This window comes from Silene latifolia, unplaced genomic scaffold (genome assembly GCF_048544455.1).
Source record: "Silene latifolia isolate original U9 population unplaced genomic scaffold, ASM4854445v1 scaffold_79, whole genome shotgun sequence".
NCBI lineage: Eukaryota > Viridiplantae > Streptophyta > Magnoliopsida > Caryophyllales > Caryophyllaceae > Silene > Silene latifolia.
Window position 1 is genome coordinate 3787698 of NW_027413701.1, and position 9484 is coordinate 3797181.

Sequence of the window (9484 nt, forward strand, 5' to 3'; positions counted from 1 at the left end):
CACGGAACGATCCACCTGATCAGCGGGCCATCATCATTCTTCAGCTTGTTCTTCCAATAATCGCAGACCCGAGTGAAGTCCACCATGTACAGTCGTGTCCTCATCGAAATCATACGGGCATGATAGGAAAGTGCATGAACTGGGGGCTCGAGCAATCGGAGCCGTTCCATAAGCCAAACCTACCAAAATACAGGTATTAGACACCCAAGGAAAAAATAAAAAATAAAAAAATAAAGAAGGGTGTCTTTTACCTGTAAGATGACGGGACTCCCCAAAAATGGAAGATCGCGGTTGGATTTCCTATTATCCAAACCCAAGATAATCTCCCTAAGCATAGACAAGTGGGCTCTGTGAGCTCCATTTGCTCAATAAAACCCAATAGACGGGGATCACCTCTCAAATCTTCATCGACATGTCCCTGGAAGACATAAACATGAAGCAAACAGAAGCCAAATGCTCTCCTCCTAGCAACATAAGAGACAGTAGGGTCGGCCCTGTTGATGAATCGGTCTATAAAATCTAGCATCCTCACGCCCTTCGGAGTAGCGAGACGATCTACCTCAAGTCTAGTAAGTCCAAGCAAATCTCTAAACTTGCTCTTATACCCTTGAGCATTAGAAGGGATGGCAGGTAAATGTTCGGGGTCCCACCCGCCAATAGCAGCAATTTCCTCCGGAAAAGGACAAATATCACCTCCTGGGAACGCAAAAACATGATAATTTGGGTCCCAATAATCAAGGCAAGCATCCAAGAACGGTTTTACAACCTTAATGAGTTTCAAACTCAACAAAGACCCAAGGTTATAAGCACCCATATCATGCTTCTCAATGTTCGAAAACTCATTAGTCCATTCCTTCAAACGAATCTCTAAGGTATTCATGATGATAATTGGGAGTTTTTATGTGTGGATCGACGAAGAAGAGACGGAAGAATTATATGATTTAAAGCTTCGTCGACGCTTCTATCTATACTAATTGCTGTTTCCAAAAATCCGTCAGAACCGACCTGCTTGAGAACAGGCGCGGCACCTGCTTTGCGCCTCTTCAAAGGACGCGACTCATGTCTGCGCCTCTTCCAAAGACATCTTCTGCGATCTCCGCGTTTGGATCTTTCCTAATTCTATAAAACGAATAATTTCCTATTCCTACGGGATTTTATTTCGGTAAATCCGAGAGATTTACCATGCTCCAGGTTTCCTTAAATCCGCAAACGCGCGTTTCGAGGCGACATCGACATTTTCCGCCATTCTCTCACACTTTTATATTTAGTTTTCATTTTAATTCTTTTCTTATTTTCAATATTTACTTAATCATTTCATTTTCTTAATTTCTACCTTTTTTCATTTTCTAACTTATAGATTTCTCTTTTTCTTTTTTTTTCGGGGGTAACCCTCCCTACCGTCCGGTCTTTTCCGGCAAAATTTTTGCATTTTCACGTCCTTTCGAGTCTCATTTTGCACTAATTAAAGGCCTTATGTGTATAAAATGTATGTGTTACGTGAGTTTCTATGTAAATTTCGGCAGCATGACGGTGCAAACCGTTGTCTACCAAACCTGTTCAAAAGCTAACCTGCAGGTACAAGCAACACAACCCAGCAGCAAAAGGCACTCAGGCCGTCGTATATACAACAAAAAAGCAAATATACAAGCAAACTGGGGGCTTGCGCCCCAAACCAAATCCAAGTCCAAATAAACTGGGGGCTTGCGCCCCAAACAAATCCAAAAAAAGGTTCAAAATCAAGTCTACAAAACCACGCAGACTACTGCTGGGCACCCTCCAGCTCGGCAACCCTCGCCATAAGAGTGGCAATCTCGGCGTCCCGAAACTCGAGCTCCCTCGACAAACGAGCCGTCTCCTCCCGAGACTGGGTCAACTCTCGCTCCAGCTCACGATCGGCCTGTGGACAACAAGAAATTGGCTCATGTCAATCAATTCAAACAAAACTGAAAAACCAAAGATCAAGGAAAAACAAATGAGGTTCATACCTGACGACCTCGACCGCCAATGAGTGCCTCGATAGCCGTAGCTCGTAGCCGGTTGGCCACCCTCCATAGTGCCACAAACCGAGATGGCGCGACCTGCGTTTCAAAAGAATTCTCGCAAATCGAACCGATTCAATCAAATGTGTTCTTACACGAAAATTATGCAAAATAAGAACTCACCCTCCGAATCAGATGCTGCCAATCATCTAGGCCAGCATCCGTCGCAGCTACGTCAAAGTCACGCAGCTCGGAGATCGTCGTCCTCCCAGTCGCGTCAGTATACTCAAGGGTCTCGGGGTACACTGGGGGCTCGATGCCCGCCGCCTCAACCTTCTGCAAAGACAAATAAGCTCTCATTAATCGATGATCTTTCATCGTAATTCCCGAAGTCAATCAAAAGAAAAATAAAGGATACTCACTACTACTGGCCAGTACGCCAACCTCCCGTAAAGGAACGCCGAGTAGTCCTCACCAGGCAGAAGAAGGTCGTCGCCACTGGCACCGGCCAAGTCTGCCTCCCTCTCAGCCTCAGAAGGCTCCCTGAACATCGTCCTCGGAGGGTCAATAGGAACCGTCAATGCGCCCTGAGAACACTGACGGGCCAAACGCTCGCCTAAGTACCACACAGGACCCATCGACGTCCACAACAACAGCCGACTCGGGCTCCTAGGTCGAAGGACCTCAGTGACAAAAGGAGGCGCCTCGGCATACTCCGCCCAAGGTCTGGGCACCCACTGCGACAAGATAAAGGCAAAGGTCATTCCTATGATCGATTTAAAACAAAGTATGAGAAGAATAAGTGCATGCGAATGGGATACTCACGCTGCTCAGCTGAAGAGCGTTCACATCCCGCCGGTAGACATTGTGAGAAGAACGCTTGCTCTTCGTCCGGCACATGACCCAATCCCTCACCACGGGATAGGCCCTCTCCAGCGGCTCCGTCCTCTTGGGCGCGAGGCCCGGAAAGTAAGAGTACACCCACGCCTGCAAAACAGGATAGTCAATGACGATCTTTCGATCTTTGATTCGATAAAGGAAGAGATTGACTTTGATCTAAAGGAAGGTTCATACCTCCAACAGTAGCCCGGGTCCGACGGCACCAGGAGAAGTCCCCTTCTCCATCAACTCCGGACGAACCATGGCCCTCATAAAGCGGATGAGGACCGCAAAACTAGCGATGACCGGCCCCAACGCCCTAGGGAGCTCGGGTCGGAAAGAAAGGGGAGAAGCTTCGTCGACGACCTCTCACCCTTGTCTCGAGGTAAATCGAAGACAAGAACCACCAAAGCCACGACGAGGCCCTCGCTCATTTGTACAAGGAGGGGAGCCGTCTCCCTCCCATCGATATCCACCGATGTCGGGGTCTTCCCCGCAAAGTAATCTCGAACGTAGGTACTGGGTACCAAACCCGGCACCGCAACAGCCTTCGGCGACAGGTTCCAGCCAATCAACCTCCTCGCCTCGGCCGAATCCGCCCTCATGCCAGTCTCCGGCCACACCATCTCCTCAATCCCACACGGCAGACCAGAAATCATGCCGTAGTCCTCCAAGGTGACTCCCACCTCACCAAAAGGCAGGTGAAACGTGGAAGTCGTATCCCAAAATCGATCCAAGAAAGCGCGGACCAGGCTAAGGTTGGCTCGCAACTTCCTCTTCACGATATCCCTCCAAACCTGAACCAGAGGACTGAACGCTCCACGCTCGATCATGGCTCTCTCCTCCGCCGACAGCCGCTCGTAGTGCTCCATCGCCGTCGTGTACCCCGAGAACGATCGGATGTTCCCGGCCTCCTATTATGATTCGAAATAAAGCTATCTTTAGTTTTAAGTAAATTTGAAAGGAAATTTGAACAAAAATAGAAAGGGATAGGCAATGAGTTAGGGAATTCCTATTTACAAGCTCTTCACATGTCTGTAGGACAAGTGACCCTCTGCAGACCCACACAAGGTGCCTACTCTCCCAAGTCTCGGCCACGCGGGAGCCCTCTCGGTGACGACCCCCTCGTCCGAGGTGGGCCCGTCTCGGAATCTCCTCCTCCTCGGCAGCCTCCTCCTCGGGAACCTCGTCCGCAGCAGCCATCACCGCAGCATTGAAGGCCTGGTCCAAAGCCTCCTCCACAACAGCAGCGTCTACATCCATGGGAGTCCTCCTTGAAGTAGAAGCATCGTCACCTGCAACATTAAAGCAAATACAGGCCGCGTCACGTGACGGCGAACCTTTGTTAAGAAGTTTTCGAGCCTCCGGGGCCCTGAAAACTGTCTTTTTCTGGCCATCCTTGGCCATATTCCCGCCAACCCAATCACTCATGTGATAAATTGGGTCAAGTCAAGTCTAAGTCAAAGCCTAGTCCCGGGTCCAAGTCGAAAATTCGGCAGCATTTCGCTATAATGGCGGTTATGCCCTAGAAAGGTGCCCTGCAAAAGTTGTCACCAACCAAAATTCCGAAATGACGGGAAGTTTACCCATCATCCAAGGGTCCCAAATATCAAATTTCATCGCCAATGGGCGATCCTAAGGCCATTTTCGAAGCAATTTATGATCTAGCTGTGAAACCGTCTCAAAATTCGCTCAAGGGCTCAAAACTCGATGAAAATTCGAAGCAAATACATGGTTATGTTCCTAACATTACCTATTATCCATTTCTAGCATCAATTTAGCGAGACAAATCCATTTGGGGGAAAAGCCCCAAATTTTCGATTAAATGGGTCGAAAACCCTAGATATTGCGGCTCAAAATTCGACAAATACGGATGATTAATGCAAGATTAAGACACGTACCTCGATTAGTCATATTTAAAGCAAGCTTTTGAATCCAACCTCGACGGAAATGGTGAAGATTTGAGAGAGAATGGGGTGATTTATGTTTCGAATAAAATGAACATAAACCTTCTGATTTCGCGTTTTTACGCAAGAATTGCCAAATTGGGGAAAAGACGCGAAAGGGCTGCGCCTCTTCCAAGAGACGCAGCTCTTGCTGCGCCTCTTCCTTTTGTTCCCTCCATACGAATTTTCAAAAATTCGTTATGAGTTCGTTATTTGTGGGCCCATCTTTGGTGCGCCTCTTCTTCGATGCTATTATATCATTTTGGTCCGTTTCGACGATTTTCTTTCGTTTCGGCCCGTATTTTATCCAGCGCGACAGTATTTTGCAGTATTGTCCGAACCCATTTTACCCCGCGCAGCAGATATTTTTGATATTGCTCGGTTTGTTTTGCCCGGTAGCGAGTAGTATTTTGCGCATCTTGCTCACTCAAGACTTCTCCCGACGATCAAGATGTTCCTAGTCGTCAGTATATTTCCCAACAAGAGTTCGCTTGAGACCGACGCAAGCAGATTCAACCTCAACCCCAAGTTTTGCCAGAGTTCGTTTGAGACCGACGCAAGCGGATTCCCCAGCAGTTTCTACCGACGTCCCTTTGCTTTCAATGTTTCTCGTTTCCCCCTGAGTCCGACGAGTGTCGTTCTCAGGAAGTTCCTATACTCAAACCTTAGTTACCTTTAGGTCGAAACTCATATTTGGCCTCCTTCCCGTCAATGCTTTCCTTTAGGGTCCCACACCCTAGCACCAATCCTTATGTATCTTTTAGGTCTTACCCTTAGCTCCCACGCTTAACCTTAGCTCCTACGCACCTCCGAAAGCATCTCGAGAAGAAGTCTCAGGTATGGTTTCTTCTTATGGCTGGCGAGCTTCCTTACGTAGTCTAATGGACTTTAAACGACCCTCCCCGATAGTCGACAGACTCTAAAATGTTCCCGACGGCAGGTCCTTGGCTCAGACCCCTTGAGCCGCCTCGCGTCGCCATAGTTGTCGGTTGTAATCATCGATTGACTGATGGCTATACTTTGACTTTCGCCTTGTCCAAGCCTCGTCAAAGTGGGGGCTCAGAGAGACACCTCGTTTCGCACCTCTCGCAAACCACCCGGTGATGATTGGGCCGCATGTTTGGTTCGCGGAACGATTTGTGACAGTTCGTAAGATTATCGTCAAGTGATTGCTCAAATACTAATGTCAACCTCTTAGTTGTCATCTACGTCCCGATACGGTCGTTTTGGCAGTAATTAGAGTACATTCGGAGTCGGGGTCAAAAACCGTCTCCATTTTTCGATAATCGTTAAATCGAGTCGAATGTTGGAATGTTAGGATATTTCTATTCCATATTTCTCAAATTTTATCTTTTGGCAAATAATATCCCGTAATATTTACATAAGATATTAGAAATAATCGAATTAATTCCGTCCTACCATAACTTAAACACGGAAATCTTTCTTAAGCAGGAGGAAACCTCTCGGGAGCAGACGACGGCAGTCTTTGCGCCTCTTCCAAGAGACGCAGTGGGCTGCTGCGCCTCTTCCAGGCCCTTCTTTGCATTAATTTACGTATCTTTTTTATATCTTTCCGAGATTCACTTCCAAAGAGTCTCCGAAACCCTATTCCTTCACGTGATTAGTATAAATAGGAGCCTTCGTTCCTCATATTTCTCACGCGAGTGTCCGCCCTTCTCTTCTCCCATTGCATTCTAGACTTCGTTCTTACTAATTGGCGCCTACGTGCTTGGACTTCCGACCACGTAAGCTCGGATCTTTCCGGGTACCAGCCTCTCCGTTGCATGACCGACCAATTTGACCACTACACTCAATCAATCTAATTAATCAACTTGTTAAATCGTTTTCCTCTTACGAGGGCACTCTTTCCTTACGTTCGCGTCGAGCATCACTAATCGATCTTCTTAGTTCTTCTCGTTCCGTCAACATGTAAGTCTGAGGGTGTATTAATCTCTCTTGTATTTATTTTAGTGTATTATTGTATCACAATTGTAAGATTTATGTCGAAAGTACACCGTTAAAACCGATTTCTAAAACCGTCTTTAAAACCTTTTTTTGCGGATTTCCAGTAGACAGACGTCGAGAAAAGACGCAGCAACCGCTGCGCCTCTTCGAAGAAGCGCGGCTCTTTGCGCCTCTTCGTGAGGCCGCCGCAGATTCTGCTTCTTTTCTTCTTCCTCCGCCCTCGTAATTCGTATCAAAATTGTTTCTTTTGTTTTGTTAAATCTGTTAATTCTTCGTCTTAATGTCATGATAATTCATATGTATATTATTCATTCATCATTAACATGTTTAATTCATCATTGTTCCGATTTAAATCCTAAATAATCAATATTTACGGGTTTTCGTCTTTAATATTCAAACCCGGATTTTAGAAGTTCAATCTGTTCATATTGGGTTTCTGAGATTCGTCGTTGATATATTTGCATCCATATTCATATGTTCATCGTCTTATTCGTCATGTTTATCATATTAATTCGTTTAGTTAGTTTAATTAATCATTCATTAACATCGACCCTTCACATAATTAATCCGTTTATTTCCGTCTCATCCATGTTTTACTGTTTTATGACCTCAATCATATGTAAATAATCTGCTAATAACTTTCATCCGAGTCTAAAATCGCAATCAATCCCTAAATTTACCAATTAACATTAACGGTTTGCAGTTCCGGCTTCACAGCCAGAACTCACCCTTGGAACAGACGCAGCAACTGCTGCGCCTCTTCCAAAGGGCGCAGTGCCCGCTGCGCCTGTTCCAGGTTGAGTTCTGTCTCTGAACTCCTTTTCTGCCTTGACATAGTTTAATTGTTTACGCATTAATCAACTAATAATCGTATTATCACCTTCTGGCTTGTTCGTATTTCTTTGTTTTATTCTTTTATTCTTTTTTTTATCAAATCATCCGTTTTAGCGGTATTTTCGACATAAATCGCCTAATTCAATGTAATTATTGTAATTTTCGTTGTATTATTTATCTCATTTGCATGATTTATTCATTTGTTTCCACATGTAAATCAACCTTAAATCCTACTTCGACATCAATTGTAAGCTAATTACGTGTTCACCGACTTAGTCTAATTCTCACATGTTAGGATTAATCTATGGATGTTGCATTGCATGCATGTAGCCGACAATATATCAAGTACGAATAACTTCCCTAATCATTAGTAGAGGCCGCTATCGAGGCGGGCGGGATTAGGTGTTCGATCAAAAGAGCTTCCTAATACGTACCCTCACCCCTTACTCCAGATCTCCGTGAGCACCCGTGTTCATTGGCATCCACGAGAGTCATTCTAGACATAGAATGCTAAGGGTAACGATTGCTTAGTGTTCATGTCACTACTTTGTGTCTTGACATGACACGAGGTATTCGAACGGTTCCAATTTCCCATAAAAATTGGTGGCGACTCCTTACAAAATGCAAACGCTTGTTTTCGAGCCCCTTCATCCAAGCGCCCCCGTGGGCGGCCCGCTGTCCACAATAATGTGCAGATATCAAGCTTCCAGATCCGACTGTAGGAAAATGGACATCCAAAGTGTCATTATTATCTCCCAGTAAATCCATATAATAATTAAGGAAAGCTTTCTCAATGGTTTGAGGTTCATTATGAGTCACTCCATTCTTATCCTCAATTTGAATTATCTTGTTATGCATTTGCCTAGACTTGATTTGATTATGAAAGCACTTAGTAATCTCATCCCCTTCACAAACCCACCCCAACTTTGCATTATGACTGAGAAAACTATAATTAGCTTTACACAGGGTTCTATATGTTAGTTATTTAGACCATATTAGACTCATATTATGAAATCCAAATTACTAACTAATTTTATGTAATGGTCTAAATCTAGATGCAAGCAAGTAAAAATAAAATAAAAATGGTGTAGAACCATTAAAGAGTGATTTCCTTACATTGGTGATGGAGATATATATGGGCACAACTCAAGGACTCCTTCCTTGATGTTGTTCTTGAGCTAATGCTATGTGGATGATCCTCCAAAAACCCAAATCATCAAGAGAGGTGATCTCCTAAGGATACACCCAAGATAAGCCCAAAAAATTATTACTACAAAATAATATTGACTAGATATTATTTGAGTATTTATATGTAAATTTGGTGTACTAAATAATATTATTACTTTGATAATATTATTAGTTTATTTTATATGTGTTTCTAAGTGTAAAAGATGAACAAAATAAGAAGAAACGTTGGTCTCTAAGAGGGTTAAATGGACCGGCTAAATGCAACATTAAAAGACCAAATTTTCTTCAAATTATTTCAACTAGAGAAATGGTGTGAATAGTTGGGTATTTATAAGCAATTGTGGAGATTAAAATGAGTGGTAAAATGCCACATAATGGACACTTGTGATGTCCTTATAAAACCGGCGCAAGTGGACATTTTGGGTCCTTTTCGGTTTTCGACATTTGCCCCACAAATGCTTATCATTTTCGGTGTACGCATTTTACTCATCTTAGTACGCTGCTGACAATTATGCCAACCTCATTTCTTCTATCATTTTCACTCTCTAAACTCTCTTTTGTACATTCTCCCTAACTTCGAAACATTCATTCCCCCTAATTTTACAAAGCTAATACTCAGCGGTTTTTGTTGACATTGGTGGAGAGACACGCCAGCCGGCCAGGTCGCCGTGGATGAGGACATGGCGGTGGTGT

At 44.4% G+C, this 9484-nt stretch overlaps 1 long non-coding RNA gene across 1 annotated transcript; it reads right to left on the reverse strand.

Annotated features, from left to right (window-relative positions):
* Window positions 1-2634: 2634 nt before the first annotated feature.
* On the reverse strand, window positions 2635-3143 carry LOC141640453 (uncharacterized). The gene is made up of 3 exons (XR_012542988.1): window positions 3054-3143; window positions 2805-2966; window positions 2635-2716 (listed from the first exon to the last, which is right to left on the reverse strand). It is a non-coding gene; the product is annotated as an uncharacterized LOC141640453 (long non-coding RNA).
* Window positions 3144-9484: the final 6341 nt, after the last annotated feature.